A 21,473-nucleotide genomic window follows, 5' to 3' on the forward strand; every position below is an offset into this window, starting at 1 on the left:
AGAGCAGAACTCTGGCCCCTACTATCTGGTAAGATAAAACTATGTGGAAATACTTAGATTAATAGAAATGGGTTAATATTTAAGACAAAGCTAGCCAATAAGAAATGCTAACAACAGCATTATATCTAATACTGTGTCTCTGTGTGTTATTTGGGGCTGGTGCAGCTCTGGGACCAGGCTGGCAGGAAAAACACTCGTAACAAGGAAAAATACTTCCCTCGGCAATTATTTTGAGCAAGATATCACTTTAGTCTCTCCTTTCAAACAATCCTATATACTTTCAATCTGGAGTCTTCAGTGGGTGAACTATTATCTCAATGTATCCTTCCTATTGTCCTAGTGCAAAATGCATGCTTGATACTTAGTTGTACTAATCTTTTTAACAATGACAGCCACCCCACCATGCATTCCTTTTGTACAACGTTAAACTTGCTTATGATTTTCTCAACAAACCAGACATTTTTTCTATCTCTCTCTCTCTCTCTCTCTCTCTCTCTCTCTCTCTCTCTCTCTCTCTCTCTCCATCTCTCAGGAAACCCTGGTAAGAGTGGTGAGCAATAACCATGACACACTGAATACTAGTCTTCAAATTGCATTGGTGTAATAAAACATGTCCTTTAATTCAATCTTGCTCAGATTCTTCGGATATGGGCAGAATGTAGCCAGATTACTTGTAAAAATGAAATATGAATGGCTTCTAGTCCATTTCCCAATAGAGCACCCATTTCTTTATGAAACCTAATGAACAGTCTTTATTTTCTACATTTCTATTGGCAGTTTGACCTTCCACACCCACCAAAGTGGCCAGCTAAACTCTTTATAGCATTCTAGGGCTTCCCTAGCTCACAGATACACACTCTTTTGGACAGGGTTTCACTCCAGAGTGAATTCGTTCATGTCTTTGCAAGGAACTGCACTGCATGAATGCTTTCTCACACTGCTTACACCTATAAGGTTTCTCTCCACTGTGAATCTTTTCATGGTACCAAAGGGAACTGTGATAAGTAAAGGCTTTGCCACATTGATTGCATACATACGGTTTCTCTCCACTATGGACCCTCTCATGGTCCCGAAGAGAACTATGGAGAGTAAAGGCTTTACCACACTGATTACATACAAAGGGTTTAACTGTACTGTGTGTTTGCTCATGTCTCTGAACCTGATTCAAAGAAGGGAAAGCTTTCCCACAGTGCCTACATACATAGGGTTTCTCTCCACTATGAATCCTTTCATGACGTTGAAGGGAACTAGAAAAAGTAAATGCTTTCCCACATGGCTTACATACATAAGGCTTCTCTCCATTGTGAGTTTTTTCATGGCGCTGAAGAGAACTGTAAAAAGTGAACACTTTTCCACACTGCTTACATACACAAGGTTTCTCTCCACTGTGAATCTTTTCATGGTATTGAAGGTAACTATTTTTAGAGAAGGCTTTCCCACATTGTTTACATACATAAGACTTTATTCCAGTGTGAGTCTGTTCATGCCTTCGAACCTCACTCAGACATGAAAAGAGTTTCCCACAATGCTTACATCCATAGGATTTCTCCCCACTATGAATTCGTTCATGTCTTTGTAAGGACCTGCACAATGTGAAAGCTTTACCACATTGTTTGCATCCATAGGGTTTCTCTCCAGTGTGGGTCCTTTCATGGTGATAAAGGGAATTCTGTGTTCTGAAGGCTTTGCCACATTGCTTACATACATAGGGTTTCTCTCCAGTGTGAGTTCTCTCATGGTGATGAAGGGAATTATGTGTAGTGAAGGCTTTACCACATTGTTTACATACATAGGACTTTTCTTCACTGTGAATTCTTTCATGGCATCTCAAATAATTTGAATGAGTGAAGGCTTTCCCACAATGCTTACAATCATAGGGTTTCTCTCCACTGTGGATTCTTTCATGATATCGAAGAACACTGTGAACATAAAAGGCTTTACCACATTGCTTACATTCATAGGGTCTCTTTCCACTGTGAATTCGTTCATGTCTTTACAAATATCTGTACAACATGAAAGATTTTCCACATTGCTTACATTCATAAGGTTTTTCTCCAGTGTGAATTTTCTCATGGCATCTGAGGGAAGTGTGGGTAGTAAAGGCTTTCCCACATTGCTTACATGCATATGGTTTCTCTCCAGTATGAGTCCTCTCATGACATTTCAAGGAACCAGAACGAGTAAATGTTTTCTCACAGTACTTACAAACATATGACCTTTCTTCACAATGCATTTTCCCATGGCATTTAAGATAAGCAGGATTAGGGAAGTCTTTATCACAATGTTTACATACATGCAGCTTCTCTCCAATATGAGAACTTGAATGCATAAAAAGTGAAATGGAATAGCCAACGTCTCTAGTACACTTACATGGACCATCATCTTCGTGTGTTGTCATCTGCCTTTTGATATCTGCATTTTTCACTAATTCTTTCCTATACTGTTTGTACACATCTGGTTTCTTTGAAGCATGGGATCTTTCATGTATCTGGAAGAAATTATCACTAAAATTTTTTCCACATTGCTTGCTTTCATAAGGTTTTTCTTCAGTTCGGGTTCTTGGATGCATCAGGAGGCACTGGGGAAAGCTGCAGTTGTTTCTACATTCCTTACATTCATACAGATGTTTTGCATACTTCTGATATTCATATGGTTTGTGCTCATTTTGAACTGTGATAGGTACATTTAAGGATGAATGGCCACTGAGGACAATTCTACACATATGCCTTCTACATGGCTTGAATCTAAGAGGATTATCTTTATACACAGTAGAATCTAGAATCCAGCTGAAATTTTCTACACATTGACTATCTTCATTATGTTCACAAAGATCTTTTCCTTCTTGAGTTCTGAAAAAACAAGGTTGTATTATTATTTTCCAACAAAATAACAATTTTATGCACTAAGATTTTAAAACACGAATACATGAAATTCTACAGTTTGGTTTGAAGTTCTTATCAACAGTGGTATTCCTAGAGAGTTTTGCTTTTTCCTTTTGTATTGATTTTTGTCTTGATTTTTTTTAAAGGTGCATAGGTCTTTCAAGACACAGTATCAATCTGTTTCCCACTGGCAGGGCAAGCTGATAACCCCAACACTTGGGAGTTAAGCTGGAGGATTGGGAAGCTAAAGCCAAGCTCAGGGTCACAACCAGAGCTCAGGAGTTGAGAACCTAAGTACAGCTCCTAGCACCCATGTCAGACTGCTCACAACCACCTGTAGCTCAAATTCCAGGGAAACCTGACACCTCCAGCCTCTGCGGACACCTGCACTCACATGCACATACCCATGCATATATATGTAACTTAAAACAAACCTTTAAAAAGATAATAGTAACAAGTATCCCTTAAAGAAACATTTTGACACTATGAACATCTAAACTACAAGAATATCCTGAGCTTGGGGATTTTCTAAATACAGATAGTCAACCTATGTGCAGTTTTGGAGACATTTTCTGAAGCTTTGGGCTTTGGACTATCTCTATCATTAGATTTGTTTTTAAAAGTCCTCATTCAAAAGAGAATATTGCTTCATTTTTTGAGGACAACTTACTTTGGATTTCTCTGGGAGCTTCTATAGTCATTTTCAAAGTTCTGGTCTTCTTGTCCCATTCCTAAATGCAGGTCCAGAAAAAGAACTGACTTATTTTAGCATTATACAAAAGTATGAAATCTAGGAAATTTCATGATATAACACGGAATATGGTACATTGGACAAAATTCTCTTGTATATGCCACATCATATGGGTGTTCACTGATGAGCAGAGTGTATGTGATTACATCATAGGGTGACCTCATTCTTACCTATGCAAGCCAAGTTCCTGAACGTCTCCTGCATCACATCTCTGTGTAGATGTAGAGCTCCTTTTGAGAAGGACTCAGCAGTGTCCACTCTTCCACACTGAACTTCACAGCCATGTCCTCAAAGGTCATAGAATCCTAAAACATGCCACATATTTCCAAGAGAAGAGTAAGTCACAACACTGTTGATCTAAAGTCAGATCATAAGTCCCATGATGCTGGCAACCTCCACACAGAAATTCTCACATTAGATGTGACAGCAATGGCCAAACTGGATCACCCACTATATTGCTAGATAACCTAACAACTATAAACAGAGCCTGCTGTATTGATTCTGTTTTTTAAATATTTATTTGTGCTGGGTGGTAGTGGCACACACCTTTAATCCCAGCTCTTGGAGGCAGAGACAGGAGGATCTCTATAGTTCCAGGCCAGCCTGGGCTACAGAACAAGTTTCAGAACAGTCAGGGCTACACAGAGAAACAAACAAACAAACAAAGACCCCTATTTCTCTACTGGTTTACTTTGGGGTTGGAGTACATATGCTACAGTATTTATATAAAGGTCCAGGATCTGGTTGTCTTTCCACAGTGTGAGGCAGCACTTGGAGACTGGTGCCTTCACCCACCAAGCCATCTCATCAGCCTTCTTCTTAGAAAATCCTGAGAACCAATTCAAACCGTTTGTAGGATCTGGTGCCTGCTACTGGAATGGTCCAAATGACCCTGGGCAAAGCAGTCTGCTACTCTAGCCCAGGCTAACAACATACTTTAACTGATGCTTTCTCTCTACATGTTTGCAAGTTTTTGACATACCTATCAGAAGGAGCCAACCTTATGACAAAACACACTCCAGATGATGAATCCCTAAAGATCTTAGAAAGAGAATGCTTAACATCTCTTGAGGCAACTTTGAATGAAGCAAACAAGGGCATGAATTGGGAATGCACAGAGAAACAACTTTAGTAAGTCTGTGTCTAATAGCTCAACTGTCTACCCTGTGTTAAATACTAAAAAAGACATATGCATGAGAATTCTCTATGCAAACAGGAAAACATTCCAGCTCTTATTGGAAAATGTCAAAGGACCCAAGAAGTAATGAGAATATTGTTAGCAAGAGCTCATTGCCCCCCCAATCATCTCTTACATACATTTATAAAATTATTCCCCAAAGCAGACCTTTGGGAAATCAAAGGTTTATCTAGTCAAACAGAGGAAAACTCTTTGGGCCCGGGGATGCATCTCAGTGAAGCATTTGTGTCATGGGTGAAGCTATGGGTTCGATCCTAAGGGAACTGTAGTGTATGAACTCAAGTATATGTCTTTCCATATGCATGTCTTAGAGTGGACTTCTGTCCTATATTTATGATGACTTTCTCACAAACAAACAACAAACAAAAGATCTTTCCCCTTTAAGCTGCATTTTCCAGGGTATTTTTATCACAGCAATAGGAAAGGAAACTGGGATTGTCTCAGAGTCAGTTGAAAGTCCTCACTTACGGTGCGTTTTGCTAGCATCACTTGTGAACAAAATGTCTTGTATCTGCTGAACAGCAGTCAATATTCAAATGCTAAGTAGGTGTACCACAATTCAGTTCTGGCTTGATCCAGTGCTAGCCAAACCCTGAAGCATTGAGGGCTCAGTACCAACACACATCTCTACTACAGATGCCAAGCCAAAGCATGCATTTGTTCTTCTATGTCCCATTTATTTTTCCAGACATTATAGATAGATGGCAGTGAATAACCTTATTAGCATAAATTCAGATATTATATGAAAGGAGCTTACGGTAAACTATCAGATACTCCTATTGCTCCAGAAATCCTAAGTGTTTTAAGTTCTCTGTGGTTGAAACAAGGACAAAGGCAACTCATGTTTAAATTTTATCATATACTTCAGAAATCATCAAACTGTAAAACTCTTACCTGCAATAGCTTCTCAAAGGTATCTCCCAGAGAATCCTTTGTGGAGGGAGTCAGGGGGTGAGACAAGTAAAGAGACTGGCCTGGAGAAAAGTCTAAAGTCTAATCCAGGATTATCTTGTGACAATGCTCCTGCCTCAAATTACAAGCATGTCCCAACACACTAGGCTTGGGAAACCTCCTTAAGGAGACTTTCCTTAAAGCCCTTCCTTCTGTTTTGTTTGTTTGTTTGTTTGTTTTGGGTCTTTCCTACAAAGTAAAGGCCTTAACTACCTAACTCTTGGCATACCAGGTACCAGGGCTAAAGACATTGCAGATATAGTAGGCCCTACCTCAGTCTGCATCTAAAAACAAAACAAAATCAAGGTGTGTGGGCTGGAGAGATAACACCAACAATTAAGAACTTTCTGCTCTTCCAAAGGACCAAAGTTCAGTTCTCAGGACCTGCATTCTTGTGCACATACCCACACACATGCACACATAAATAAAAACAAATCTTCTATAGGAAATGAAGAGAAGGACAAAGGGGAGGTAGAGGAGGATGTAGACAACAACACTTAGAACAACAACTGCAACCTCAGAAAAATAAACACCTCTCCCTTGAATTCCAAGTTACAGACATTTGGATATGAACCCTAGCTTTCCAGTGTCTCATTAACAAGGGCTCCTCTTCCTGTGAGAAAGCACAGACATCTCCAGGATAAGGTTTCAAGAGGAAACAAAGGTCTTCTGTGACCTTTCTTTGCTGACTCAACATTGCTCTTCACTTGAATTTCAAATCCCCAGTTAAGAATAGTCAGTCACTTATCTTTTTCTGCCTGTATTTATTTACCTATTGAATGTGTGCGGGGGCACACGGTGAGGGGAGGGACACATGTCAGAGGACTTTGTGGGAGGAATCAGTTCTCTCTTTCTATCATGCAGACTCCAGGGACTGAACTCATTAAGTTATCAAGCTTGTCAACAAGCACCTTTACCCACTCAGCATCTCACTGACCCACTTTTTCTGTGTGTGTCAGAGAATGACCTCAGATGTTCACCTTCTGTTAGTCACTGTTGTGCATGCCACGTTAGTTGGCCCAATGGTTTCAGAGGATTCTCCTGTCTCCACCTCTCATCTCATCATGGAAATAATGGGATTACAGATGTGCACTACCACATCTCACGTTTACATGGCTTCTGGGGGGAGGGGGGTTCAAACATAGGTCCTAACACTTGCACGGCAAGTAATTTACCCACACTGCTATTTCCTCAGCCCTGGGCAATTACTTTAAAGATAAAAAATATCTAGTGTTTAAAGATTTCAGTAAGACTGAATCTCAGATTCAGTATATATACATATACATACACAAATTGTAAGACAAACAGAAACTGTTGCTTAACAAGTAACCAGCCAGGCATGGAAGCAAACTCCTATAACACAAGCACTCAGGAAGCAGAAACAGGACTACTGCTACAAGACTGAGGGCAAGTTGGTCCACAAATCAAATTCCAGACGAGCCTTGGCTCCACAGAAAAACCCTCTCAAAAATATAAAAGTAAAGCACAACTACCTATTTCTTCTAGACAACAAAGATGTCAGTCATTTTAAAGACTTCTCATGCTTGTGTATACTTGTAATACTAGCACTCTGGAGGCAAAGGCAGAAAGATCACAAGTTCAAGGTTATCCTGAGGCAGGCAAACATAGGGTATAGTTTAGCAACCTGGCACTCTCCTGTACACATACTTCCTCTGATAATGAACATGACAGACTGAGCATATTACCTGTATATACTCTACACATCTCATCAAACAATGTACTGAGCAACCTGCTATCTTAGGGCCCCTATCTACAATGAGATACATAGATAGCTGCTTTGAATGGTGGAAACAAGTTATGTTCTTCAGCAATCCTCAATAGCCATTTCTATTCAAACACACCCCAGGATACATCCAAGAACTGTGGGTCTAATCTGGCCTAGACTGACTTTGGGTGCATGTGCAATAAAGCAAACTGTGTCCTCTGAGTGAAGTTTTACATAGAATGTCTTCCTCCTGTGCATAATTGGGTGTGCATATGATTAAAATAAGACACACCATGAAAGAGACACTCATAGTAGGCAAAGGCCCACCCCATCTAACCCTGTCAGCTAAGACCGGGATCTATCTTCACTACAGCCATTTGCAACCAAACTCCTCCTCTTTAACTGTATAAAATGAAGTCCCAATTATTTTAAAAAGATGTATTTATTATGTATACAGTATTCTGCCTGTATGCATGCCTGCAGGCCATCAACCATCACTATAGATGGTTGAGAGTCTCCGTGTGGTTGCTGGGAATTGAACTAAGGACCTTTGGAAGAGCAGCCAGTGCTTGCTCTGAACCTCTGAGCCATCTCCCCAGACTCCAGAAGTCCCAAACTTTTAAGTACTTTTTCATTCAAGTGACCTGCTGTCCCTCTAGACGAGGTAATGAAATGGTCCTATGGTTTTGCTTAGAATAAAGTTACCTTTACTACTTTTGCACTCTGTGGGTCAGCTTTTATTTCAAATCTTTGAGTAAGAGGCCTGCAACCTGGAAACAACTGATCTAGACCCTAACAATTGGTATAACTGAAATCCACGATAACCAGTGCTACAGAGAGCAGTGTTTTCAACTTTCCTAATGCTGCAACCCTCTAATACATTTCCTGATGTTGTGATGACCCTTAACCAAAAATCATTTCCATGTAATTTTGCTACTATTATGAATCATAATGTAAATACCTGTGTTTTCTGATGATGTTAGCTGACTCCAGTGAAAGGGTCATTCAACCCCCAAAAGAGGTCGCAACTCACAGGTTGAGAAACCCTGTCTCAATTAATTAATTCATTACAAATTATTAACAATAGGCGCTGGGATGATGACTCAATGGTTAGGAACAAAGAAACACACACACACACACACACACTTACATACATAAAAATAATACTACCATACCAAGCTCCTTCTAAATTGGTACTTCCATTCCCATAGATTAGTGATTCTCTCAGATTTCCATTAGAGAAGGAAGTCTCTTTGCTCAGTGACTACCAGTGAGTGTAGAAACTCACAACTGGTAAAAATGTCTGCAGAACACTCATCCACAAATAGGATATTTGTATCATATTACCACAATCCCACTCCCTAGTGTGGCTCAGGAACTACCACAAAGGAGAGGCTAAAAATCCTAGCAGAGTAAAACACTGTTTTCTGGACATAGCATTGCACTCACGAACTCACAGCAGATGTGGATACCTACACAAGAACTGTCCAAGATTACTCAATCAGTATTCCAACATGGAGAGGGGAAGGTTTCACGAGCTGTTATTCCTAGATGAGGAGCCATTGACAGTTGATGGCTTCTGAGAAGAGAGGCTTGGTTTTCTTTAAAAATATAGCTCCTAGTAGGCCAACTACTCTCCAGTAGATGGTCCCATACCTGTGGTGATTAAATCATCATTCCTGACTTAATAATGTAAAGCTAGCCACAGCCATAGAGGCTAGGCAGTGATGGCACAAATCTTTAATCTCAGGACTCAGAAGACAGAGGCAGATGGATCTCTGTGAGTTCAAGTTCACCCAGGGCTACATGAGAGTGAATCAGTCTGAAAACATAACAGAGCTGATGACTTTAATCCCAGCACTAGAGAGGTATATAAAAAAGAAGCAAAGAGTCCCATGTGAGATTTAGTTTCCAGTCACAGGGAAGACAGGCTCTCTATTTCAGCCTTGGTAAATAAGAGCTACTGCCTGGCTGCTTACTTTTCTGATCTTCACCTTGACCTTTAATATCTATCTGTCTTGGGTTTTTATTATGCATGCTACACATATCTGTTAGTATAAAGGCAGCATAAATTGTCATCAAAGAGGGAGAGAGAGAGAGAGAACGGACAAGGTGAAAAGTTGGGAGGGTGAGAGCAGATCTAGGAGTTATAGGGAGGAGTTGAGAGCAATGACCCATATATACTTGTATGCTGAACATGGGTCTCAGCCAGAGGACTGAGCAGTCTAAGGGACCTCTCACAGTGGAGCCAGGATGTATCCCTGGTGCACAAAAGGACCTTGCGAACACATCCCCCATGGAGGGACAACTCCCTTAACCTAGAGACAGGAGAGAAGCCCCTAGTCCCTACTTCACATGACCTGTCAGATCTACATGACCCCAACTGGATGGCATTGCCCTACATGTGGAATTGGGGTGGGGGGATGGGATGGGAGGGTGGTCAGGATGCATATGAGAGGACAGAGAGGGTAAAAGGGAGGGAGGGAGGCAGGGAGAGGAAACTGGGATCGACATGTAAAATAAAATAAAATTAAAAAATCCAGATTCTGTTTAAGCAAAAAAAAAAAAAAATCTCAAAAAATCAATAACATGTCCTATTTAAAATACAAAAAAAAAAAAAAAAAAAAAAAAAAGGATGAGGTGCACAATAAGAAAAATAATAATAACAAATTAATGAATGTAATATAAACTTAGCTATTTAAATGTTCCCCTAAAATCTAAGTGTCATTGCCTCTTTGGATCTTATGTTTGAAGTTGTTATGAAATTTGGAGAAGGCTACCCAGGCAGTGGTGGCACACAACTTTAATACTAGCACTTGGGAGGTAGAGGCAGTGGATCTCCTGATTTCAAGGCCAGCGTGGTCTACAGAGCAAGTTCCAGGACAGCTAGAACTATACAAAGAAGCCCTGTCTTGAAAAACCAGAAAGAAAGAAAGAAAGAGAGAGAGAGGGGGGGGGAGGGAGGGAGGGGGGAGGGAGGGAGGGGGGGAGGGAGGGAGGGACGGAAAGGAAATTGAAGAAGGCAGGTATACCGCACATTTGTAATTTCAGAACTCTGGTGGTAGAGACAGAAATTAACAGTTCAATACCAACCTGAGCTATAAAGTGAATTCTATGCCAGCATGGGGCTAGAGAGCAAGATTTTGTCTCAAACAAACAAACAAGTAAATAAATCAATGCAAAAAAGAAAGCAAGGTGGATGGAAAAACAGAAAAACGGCTTAATGGGCTGTTTTGTGAAAACAAATTAAAGCCAGGTCATTTTGGATCCTGACTCCAGTTTGGGCATTTTGTTTATTTGCTAAGAACAGAATGTCACGCATCTCAGACTAGTATTGACCTTCTGAGTATCCTGCCTCCACCTCCAACATGCTTAGATCACAGGCATGTGTCATCAAGCCCAGTCTGACTAGGGTTTTCAGAGATATCACAGTATTACCTAGGGTGCTCCTGACCCTATCCATCCATCCTGTTCACTGCAGGACTCAAGGTCCATCACTACCAGGCATCCAACCTGTGTCTCCCAAGTCATATATGGCCATGTGCAACCAAGGAGAGCTCTGAATGTGACACAAAATAGAAAATGTACCTAAAACATGGAGATTTTTGTTGCTGTGATGATTGTGCAGTTCTACAACATGAACTGTAGAGATGACAACATCATGTTTAAATGTTGCACACTCCTGTTTGTGTCCTGTGTGCCCAATATAAACTGGGCTGGCCAGGGTCTGGCATTCCCTTTACTGTGGCCAATTTTCTTGTCCTCTGAGATTGTCTTTCTCCCTTAAATAGTCTGAGAGAACTTAGAAGGCAGAATCATTCCTACCCGTCTTTTCAATACTAGTATCTAACTAGTGGATCATCTTTAAAAAATCTGCTAGGAAAGGGGAACTGTAAGGTCACAAGGATGTACAAGACTTGTTTCAATGCCAATGCATCCGCTGAGCTCCTGAAAGATCCTGGATCTCTACCCTAATGTTCACTAATATTCACCCAAAAAAACTTGGCACTGCGGGCATCTTAGGTCACCATTGCTTGACAATTCTAAAACCCAGGTCTAGAAAAAGAACAGGAAGTTGTATTGAGGATATATCAGATGATAAAACTCACAAGACAGAATCTCAACCCAAAGACATTCTGATAAGATGTCTGTAGTTAGGGCAGGAGAGCTGGCCCAGCAGTTAAGAGTACCGACTGTTCTTATAGAGGATGGACAAGGTGGCTGACAACCCCCTGTATCTCCAGTTGCAGGGGATCTGATGACATTTCTGGCCTCCATCAGCACCACATATTCACAGGATACAGAGACATGCATGCAGGCAAAACATCTATATACCTCAAAATAAATGTCTGTCCTTATGGAAACTAAAAGAGATGCAAAGATGTTTTCCATACATGTGTAAGGTATCGGTTCTCCTCCCATGTGAGGAGAAAAAGTCATTTTTAAATGACATATTTATTTTCTGGCCTATGGAAAAATGAAAGCTATAGTAAGGAACATGAATCAAATGTTTTTGTTCAAGTGGCGGATAACGTTGCTATAAATTAAGAAGGTGGTGTTTGGGCATGTAGAAAGATATATGGAAATTTGGGGACTTAACTTATAGGCCTCTTGCTGTGGTTTTAATACATCTTTCCCCCTAAGAAAGTAAACTGGAAATTTAACACCCACTAGGAAATTTTAAGAGGTGGGACCTAAACCTAAACCTAAACCAGGCACTGGTGTCATGAGCCTTTAATCCCAGCACTTGAGAGGCAGAGGCAAATGGATCTCTACGAGTTTGAGGTCAGCCTGGTCTACAGAAAGAGTTCTAGGACCACCAGGGCTGTTACACAGAAAAAGAAACCTTGTCTTTAAAAACAAACAAACAAAGGTGGAACCTAAACAAAGGAAATGGCTCACTGGACATAAATCACCTACTGCCAAACCGGAGGACATAGGTTCAATCCCTTAGACTCACAAGACAGAAGGAGAAAAACAATTTCCGCAAGTTGCCCTCTGAGCTCCACATTCGTCATGGCATTCACACACCTACACACATAAGCAGACAGTCTTAGTTAGGATTTCTATTGCATGGACAAAACACCATGACCAAAAAGCAAGTTGGGGAGGAAAGGGTTTATTTGGCATACACTTCTACATTGCTGTCCATCACTGAAGGAAGTCAGCACAGGAACTCACACAGGGCAGGATCCTGGAGGCAGGAGCTGATGCAGAGGCCATGGAGGGTGCTGCTTACTGGTTTTCTCCCCATGGCTTGCTCAGCCTGCTTTCTTATAGAACCCAACACAACAGCCCAGAAACAGCATCTCCCACAATGGGCTGGGCCCTCTCCCATCAATCACTAATTAAGAAATGGCTTACAGCTGGATCTTATGGAGGCATTTTCTCAGTTTAAATTCTCTCCCTGCTGCAAATAAGTCTAGTTTTTCTGTCAAGCTCACATAAGATTAGCCAGCACAAAGATTAAATGAATAGTGTAGGAACATTTATTCTTCAAAGGGAGGGGCAAGGTGAAAACGGCAGAGGATTTTAATTTAACCTTCATTAATGAACAACTGCCTTCAGTTCATGCAGGAGTTAGTGGGTTACCTCTACTGAGTCTACCACAAAAGCTGATGCCTCTCCTGAATTCCACAAATTCTTTTTTTTTTTTAATTAGTACACAGAGTGATGATGGGTATCATAATGGCATTGTGTGTCTGTTGATTCTCCTACCTCACTTTTCTCTCCTGCACCATCATCCCCAGTGGCCCACTTTCCACCTCCATAGCTCATGTATTCTATGGACCATTGCACCTGCCTTCCTTACCCCAACCTGCCATGATCTTCTTTCTCATTTCATAACCTGTACACATGCTTGCTCACTCACTCCAAATACAAACACATTCACAAAAACTTGAAGTTTGAGCCCAAATATGAGAGAGGAACATGGTCATTGTTGGAGTCTGGGATTACTCGATATAACAATTTCCAGACTCATCCATTTGTCCTGCAAATTTTCATTTTCCTTTATGGCTGAGTAAAATTACATTACATAATGAAATGTATACCTCATTTTTAACCCATTTAATCTTTTGATACTTGTGCTGAATTATTTCCTTGCTATTGTGAAAAAAAAAAAAAGCAGTGATAAACAGGAATCCGAAAGTAGCTATGTTATAGAGTATAGATATATATATGCCCAGGAGTGGTATATGACTGTTCATTTTTTACCGTTTTGTGCAATCTCTCCATATCAACCTGCACCCTATTCATTTTGGGGCACTGCTATGGTCTGTACCACCTCAGGGCGTCAGCAATAAGGCCATAAGCAGACGGTCGGTATTCATCCAGGTCCACAATCTTCAGTCCAGAAAGAAACAGACTGAAACAACTATGAAATCCCATACGGGGCTGTGGCCAGGAGTCCCTGTTTACATGTTAAACAACTTCAGGACAATCCGATCTGAGCAGAACGCAGAGTGCGGGAGCCTAGCTCCTTCCATGCAGAACCCACACAGAAGTCTGCAGCCTCGAAGAGAAGAACCAGACAAGGACCAGTGTAGAGCCACGCCTGACCCAGGACAGCACTAAGGGTTCTGCAGGCTCGAGGAGGCGGGGCCTAATGACGTTGCTGATCGGACTATACTGTCCTGCAGCCTCCGGCACTCGACCCAACACCTACCATTTCCAGCTTCCAGCTTGTCCCTGGTCCTCCTCAAAATCACAAGGACTCGGGCAGGTTCACAGCGCGGTAGAGGTTTTGTCCCTGGTGTCTCTGAGCTACAGATGCTGGGTCAGGACAATGGCGATATAGAAAAGGCCCGCACCTCGGCTTAAGGCGGGACTCCTCTCCATACAAGACTCAGGATTGGATAGGTTGCACAGCTCCAGCGCCTCTCATTCGCTAATGATTCAGGATCCGCCCTCTGAACCCAGAAAGACTCCTTAAACTAGCTGGAGTCTGTGCACAAACAGAACAGAACATCAGCACCCTCGCAAGCTATTCCTGAGAACTTTCCACCTGGTGCATACCCGTGTTAGACTGGGTGTTAGTAGAATTTAAAGAGAATTGGCCCTGATCCTCCAAAGCGGACTCTGATTTCCCTGTTTTACTGGCCATTTCTTCTTCCTACTGGAAATGAGATCAAAAGTATGCTCAGGGAATTCCTTACTCTATGACTCTTTAAGACAATACCTGATGTTGTGTAACAACTTCATTTGATTTAAAATATTCTCTTCTGAAGCTAACTACATTCACAAAGACGTAGGCAATAGATAATACCACTCTACCAGAACCCAAAAGAAAAAGCAGGGAAAATATACTCAAAATTCCACCGCCAACAAGTCTAAAACAAACAAGAATTAACAATCAATGGTCCTTACTTTACCTCAATATTAATGACAGGCGCCTATAACTCGCCTATAAAAGAGACAGGCGGACAGAATGGATGCAAAGACAGAATCCATCCTTCTGCTGCATACCAGAAACAGATCTAAGCTTCAAAGAAAGACATTACCTCAGGATACAGGGTTGGGAAAAGATCTTCCAATCAAATGGACTCAAGAAGCAAGCAGGTATAGCTATCCTAATATCTAACAAGTTAGACTTCAAACCAAAATCAATCAAAAGAGATGAAGGAGGTCATTTCATATTCATCACAGGAGAAATCCATCATCACAAAGTCTCAGTTCTGAACATCTATGCCCCTAATACAAAGACACCCACATTCGTAAAAGAAATGGTACTAAAACTCAAAATTCACACAAAACCTCACACACTCATAAGGGGAGACTTCAACACTCAACCCTCACCATTAGACAGGACCACCAGACAAAAACTTAACAAAGAAACAAAAGAACTAACAGAAGTTATGTCCCAATTGGGTTTAACAGATATCTATAGACCATTCCATACAAACACAAAAGAATATACCTTCTTCTCAGCTCCACATGGAACTTTCTCTGAAATCAACCACATGCTAGGCAACATGACTAACCTCAACAGATACAAAAATTGTAATAGCCCTCTATATCTAATCAGACCACCATGCTTTAAAGTTGGAATTCAACAACAACACAAACTGCAGAAACCCTACAATCTCATGGGAACTGAAAAATGCACAATTGCACCATTACTGGGTCAAGGAAGAAATAAAGAAAAAAATTAAAGTTTTCCTGGAATTCAGCGAGAATGAAGACACAATATACCTGAAACTGCGTGACACTTTGAAAGCAGTGCTATGAGGAAATTTCATAGCACTAAGCCCATATGAAGAAAACAGAGGATAGTCACATTAGAAAATTAATAGCACAACTGAAAGCCCTAGAACAAAAAGAAGCAAACTCACACCGGAGGAGTAGACTCCAGGAAATAATCAGTTTGAGAGCTGAAATCAATAAAGTAGAAACTAGGAAAACAATACAAAGAATCAATGTAACAAAGAGTTGGTTTTTCAAAAAAATCAACAAGATTGTAAGGAGTATGGTTTTTCCTGCCAGCCGCCTAGTCTTGTCCTGCCGCTGCATCAGCCCCAAATAATACACAGAGACTCTGTATTTGATATTATGCTGTTGGCCAGTTACTTGTTTCTTATAGGCTAGCTCTGTCTTAAGTATTAACCCATTTCTATGTATTTCCACGTGGTCTTACCAGCGAGAGGCGGCTGACGGTTCTATTCTCTCCAGACTCTCCATGTTGACTCATCCTTCCTACTTCCTCTTTCCTTCTTGTCTCCTAGTCCCTCCTATCTTCTTTCCTACTGGCCAACAGTGCTTTATTCATTAACCAGTATGAGAAACATATATACATAATGGCATCTCCCATCATATATGTGTGTGATAAATTTATGGGGTCGTGATCTATTACAGCAATGGAATACACAGATTAACATTCCTCCAGTATTACATAGGAACCATAAACGACCTCATGATTGTGGAAAAAATATTATAAAGTACTATACAAGACAGATACCAAATATCCAGGCTGTACAAAAACAGAATACAAGTGCTGAACAAACAGTGGAACCAAAAGCCCTACCTTTAAAATGGCTAACAGAGGAACCTGTCTGGGTAGGACAATGGCCTATGACCTCTGAGAAGTTAGAGGCTTTAGAAAGCCTGGTTCGGGAACAGCTAAATGCTGGACATATCGAGGAATCAACCAGACCTTAGAATTCTCCTGTATTTGTGATCAAAAAGAAATCTGGTAAATGGAGAATGCTTACAGACCTGAGAGCCATCAATAAAGTTATCCAGCCAATGGGCTCTCTACAGCCTGGAATGCCCTTGCCTTCTTTGATACCCAAAGAATGGCCTATTATAGTTATTGATTTAAAGGATTGCTTCTTCACTATACCTTTACATGAACAAGATAAAGAGAAATTTGCCTTCACGGTACCTAATTACAATAATTCTCAACCGGTGAAGAGATATCAATGGAAGGTTTTGCCACAGGGAATGCTAATAGCCCCACCCTGTGCCAATATTTTGTACAAAAACAGTTATAAATAATTCGTAAACAGTTTCCACAATCCATAATCTATCATTACATGGATGATATATTGTTAGCTGACTCTAAAGGAGAAATATTAGAAAAAAATGTTTGAGAAAGCAAAGGAAGTTTTACTTCACTGGGGATTACAAATTGCACCTGAAAAAATACAAAAAGGAGAGTCTATCAACTACTTAGGATATAAAATAGGTCTACAGAAAATTAGACCACAAAAAGTACAGGTCAGAAGAGATCGCTACCAGACTCTTAATGATCTTCAAAAATTACTAGGAGAGATTTCTCAACTGCAAACCATTATTGGAGTAGAAGGGCATGATTTGAAAAACCTGAAAATGGCCCTAAAAGGAGATAAGGACTTGAATAGTCCACGAATACTATCAGCTGAAGCTGAGAAGGAATTAGAATGGGTAGAAAAGAGGATACTAGAAGCACATGTGGACCGTGTGGATCCAAACCTAGACTGTATTCTGGTTATATTACCATCTAGAGAATATCCTTCAGGGATTTTGATGCAGAGAGAGAAGATATCATATTAGAATGGATATTCCTACCACATAAACAGAATAAAAAACTAAAAACATATATAGAAAAGATCTCTGACTTGATTATAAAAGGTAAATTAAGACTTTGTCAGCTAATAGGAAGGGACCCAGCAGAAATTATAGTACCTTTAACTAATGAGGAAATTTCTTCCTTATGGAAAGATAATGAATATTGGCAGAGAGCTTGCAGTAAATTTTTGGGAACGATTAGCAACAACTACCCCAAAACTGAGAGAATCAAATTCATAAAGAAAACGATTTGGATCCTTCCACGCATTGTAAGAAAAACACCTATTTCTGGAGTTCATACATTCTACACTGATGCAAACAAATCAGGTAAGGCAGGATATAAATCAGCAAAAATTAGCAAAGTGGTTCAAAGCCCTTACAGTTCTGTACAAAATGCAGAATTGTATGCCATTTTCATGGTACTTATGGATTTTAAAGAACCCCTCAATATAGTTTCTGACTCTCAATATGCAGAGAGAGTAGTTTTATACATTGAGACTGCAGAATTTATTCCTGACAATACAGAATTAACTTCATTGTTTATACAGTTACAAGATACTATCAGAGAGAGGATTTTTCTATCACTTAGGAACAAGCTAAGGAAATAGTAAGGAAATGTCCTACTTGCTCATTCTATAACCAAACTCCTTTACCACCAGACATTAATCCTAAACGTATAAATAGGAATGAAATATGGCAAATGGATGTGTTTCATTTTGCAGAATTTGGAAAATTAAATATGTACATCACACTATAGATACATTTTCAGGGTTTCAATGGGCTACTGCTCTGAGCTCTGAAAAGGCTGATTCTGTTATCACACACCTATTAGAGGTAATGGCCATTATGGGCATACCTGAACAAATAAAAACTGACAATGCTCCAGCATATGTCTCCAGCAAATTGAAACGGTTTTTTTGAGTATTGTAACATAAAACACATAACTGGTATACCACACAATCCTACAGGACAAGCAGTGGTTGAGAGATCCAATCGTACTTTAAAAGAAATGCTCCATAAACAGGCAGGAGGAACCAAGACACCCAAACACAGATTACATAATGCTTTATTAACATTAACCTTTCTTAATGCTGATGAAAAAGAAAAAACAGCTGCAGAAACACACTGGACAATAGAAAAAACTTCTGAATTAAATCAACCAGTGTACTTCAAGGATGTACTGACCTCAGAATGGAAAGCAAGATATGTGTTACGTTGGGGTAGGGGTTTTGCATTTGTATCTATAGGAGAAGAAAAACTATGGATACCATCTAAGTTAATCAAGATCCGAGTTGAACAAGAGAAACATCTTAATGAAGAGAAATGATAAGTCATCCAACAAATTAGGTCCCATGAGGTGTGTGGAGGCCTCTCAAAGGTAGGGGAAGTGTTCTGTTCTTGTTCTTACAGGAAAACAGAGAAAACCTATCATCAAACAGCCAAAAGAACTGAACATGTAGGTACCTACAGAAGGGAAGACAGCTCTTCAGAAACAATCACTTAATGAAGCAGAATCTGATATATGGTAAAAAAAAATATTTAATTGTAGTAAACTGTTTTTATACAGAAATCTATTTCTCTCTACTATCTAGTATTCCTGAAGTTCCAATTTATGTAAACCAATGGTGGCTTTGGAGTTGGATTTGGCTTTCCTTCTCTAAATTCAAACATGTTGTTAAGATTAAATTCATGGTTTCTGCCTTAAATCAAGAAGCCAATTGGTATAAGGCAGAAGAAAACAAAATCTGGGGACTCATTTCTTATACGCAATTTTCTCTCTGAAATCCTAATTTTCTCACATACTTTTTAATGCTTATTGTTGTCTTTCCCTAATGCATACATTAAAACTTGAAAATTCTACTTTAATATTGATGTGTAACTTTTCCACAAGGAATAATAACGATTCCTAACAGCAGTCTTTGAACTCTCCGGAAAGAAGATGGGGCCCCACATCATCGTTTCCACTTGACTCAACCTGATGCATCTGAACTACAAACATCACCCTAAAACCGGTTTGAGACTGTTTTGCTCGAGACAACTCATGACTAGCTAGCTGTAATGGTGCACCTTTTTATTACACCCTGGCCAGAGTTTCAAATAGAACTACAGCCAAGCATTTTCTGCCACACAGTGACTAGCTACATATGTCACAGCCAGTTCTGTTGAGAATTTTGGTTGCTAAAAATTTTCTTCCTACAGGATCCATTGGAGCAATCATTGTCCCATTTCAGCAGGAAGTAACCTTAAGATAATGACGCCCCCTTTCCCTACCCTTGGAATTTTGGGATAATAGTCATCGTCTTTGGGTTGGTTTTAGGTATTTAGGGTTGGGTACGGAAGGTGATGCTTACACTCGGGTTTATCTTTTAGACAGGAATAGGGAATGGTTGGGAAAGGTATGGTTTAGATGGGCTATAGGTAGATTAGCCTATTTTCTTGAGAATTTGAGTAAGAATGAGATAGTATTTTACAGCTTACATTGTTATGTATTCTTATATGTGGTAATCTATGTAAAATTAAGCTTATATTTTGTTATATTGTGTGAAATCTTTCCACTTACGATGTTTTATGCACATTATTTTTTTACCATATTCTATGTATGTATACTTTTCTTGTATTCAAGACATTTTGTATATTGATACAATTTGGGATATTTATCATGCTGCCCTTTATAGTTCTACCTCTTGTCTTGACATTTCTACTCTACCTCTATTTTAGGGATTTATATGGATGTATATGTATATAGTTATATTGTTTAAGTATTTGTTCCTGCTTTACTCAGGGAAGTTTTAATCAGTTTTTAGCTAAGTTCCTGAGTATTACAGATTATCTTCACTCACATTTCCTGTACCTATGAGATTAGTCAGATATAGATGCTTAATCTTCAATCACTTCATAGACATGCAGAACATGGCATTTAAATGTTTTAATATTAGTACTCCATTGACATGAGACACTGTTGCTCCAGACAGCTCCGTGCACTTTCCAGAAAATATGTTGCTCCTGCTGGAGTTCAATCTCACCTCAGCTAATGGCCTGTTGGGCAAAGAATTGCCCCCACCTTGACCACTGATTTGGACATGCAGTCCTATGTGCTTGCAGGAGACAAATATAGAAGACTGCTTGACCTTGCCAAGTCAGGGTAAGACAGCCATTCTACCTCCCTGCTGTTGTTGTGGTCTGTCAAGTTCTCTTGGCCTTAGCCAAAACTGGGTGTACCAATGTTGCTGTGAGACCTAGGGTGACTGTCCAGGTGGCTTGCTGTTTCTGTCCTTGCTGCACCTTTTGGAAGTTGTCCATCCGCACTTCCTGTCTACTCTAGTATCGTTATCTTCCTTCTCAGGTCTTGATGAGGTTGAAGATTAAACTATCACAACTATTATTCTCTTCCTAGTTAGATATATTAGGTGCTAGACTTACGTTTTCCAGCTTAGGACAACTCTATTGTAAACTCCGTTATGCCTTCTCCCTAGGACTAGATATGTAGGCCATTTTGTTCTCGATTTTCCTTTTCTTAGAGCACACTTGTTATTCACTGTTTTGTATATAGTTTTGTATTAAGCCTAAATCTTTTCTTTAGACTAAAAGGGGAATTGTAGTGAGATAGTCCTTCTGTGGCACTGACCACGCCCATTGGGGGTGGAGCCATGGGCGGAAGTGACCTGTGGAAGAAGGTCGGACGAAGAGCAGGAACAGCTCTCTTGCATATATTTGGCTTATTTGTTTATCCTGATACTAATTTAACCGCGATACAAGATAAAGCTTTATCCTAACTAACCAAAAATCAGAGAGAAAACATGCAAGTCAACAAAATCAGAAATGAAAAGGAGGACATAACAACGGACATTGAGGAAATCCAGACAATTTTCAGGTCATACTTTGAAAACCTGTACTCCACAAAATTTGAAAATTCAAAGG

The 21,473-nt window shown here is 40.0% G+C and overlaps 1 pseudogene; it reads right to left on the reverse strand.

Moving 5' to 3' along the window:
* Positions 1–714: 714 nt before the first annotated feature.
* The window catches only part of LOC127216534 (zinc finger protein 431-like), a 420,225-nt pseudogene continuing 399,466 nt past the window's right edge, over positions 715–21,473 (reverse strand).

This window comes from Phodopus roborovskii, unplaced genomic scaffold (genome assembly GCF_943737965.1).
Source record: "Phodopus roborovskii unplaced genomic scaffold, PHOROB, whole genome shotgun sequence".
In the NCBI taxonomy this organism is placed as follows: Eukaryota; Metazoa; Chordata; class Mammalia; order Rodentia; family Cricetidae; genus Phodopus; species Phodopus roborovskii.